Raw genomic sequence first — 713 nt, 5'->3', positions numbered from 1 at the left:
TACGCTACCATGTCAATTCTTAACAACATACAATATCGGAATCACAATTGGCTTCTTTGTGGTGACCTGAAGGTCCTAAGTATTTTGTTAGGGCAGAAGGGTGGCTACACAAAACATCCATGCTTTTTATGCTTGTTGAACAGCAGATTCCGTACGCTACCGACAAGTGCAATGGCCACAACGGACGGAATTTTTACCTGACCGCCATGATATCAAATATATACCAATTGTACCAGCAGACAGAGTGCTTCTACCTCCGCTTCACATAAAGCTGGAACTGATGAGGAACTTTGTAAGATCACTTCCGAAAAATGGAGAAGGGTTTAAGTACCTGTCCCACAAATTCCCTCCTGTAAATGATGCTAAAATGAAACCCGGCATATTTCTTGGACCACAGATTTGTAAGCTTCTTTCAGATACCGGCTTTACTGAAGCATTTACACCTCATGAAAGAAGTGCTTGGAATAGTTTTAAGTCAGTTATAGCAGGCTTCTTGGGGAACACAAAAGCTGTTGACTACAAGGAAAGAGTTGGGAACATACTTCAAGCATATGAGACGGCTGGCGTACGAATGAACATAAAAATGCATTTCCTCCATAGTCATATTGACTACTTTCCTGCCAACTTGGGTGACTTCAGTGAGGAACAGGGGGAGAGGTTCCATCAAGATATATCCGAAATGGAGCACCGCTATCAAGGCAATTGGAGCCTGA

The sequence above is a fragment of the Oratosquilla oratoria genome, chromosome 14 (genome assembly GCF_046742065.1).
Source record: "Oratosquilla oratoria isolate Oo_2021 chromosome 14, ASM4674206v1, whole genome shotgun sequence".
NCBI classification, from domain to species: Eukaryota; Metazoa; Arthropoda; class Malacostraca; order Stomatopoda; family Squillidae; genus Oratosquilla; species Oratosquilla oratoria.
This window is presented reverse-complemented; position numbering follows the sequence as displayed.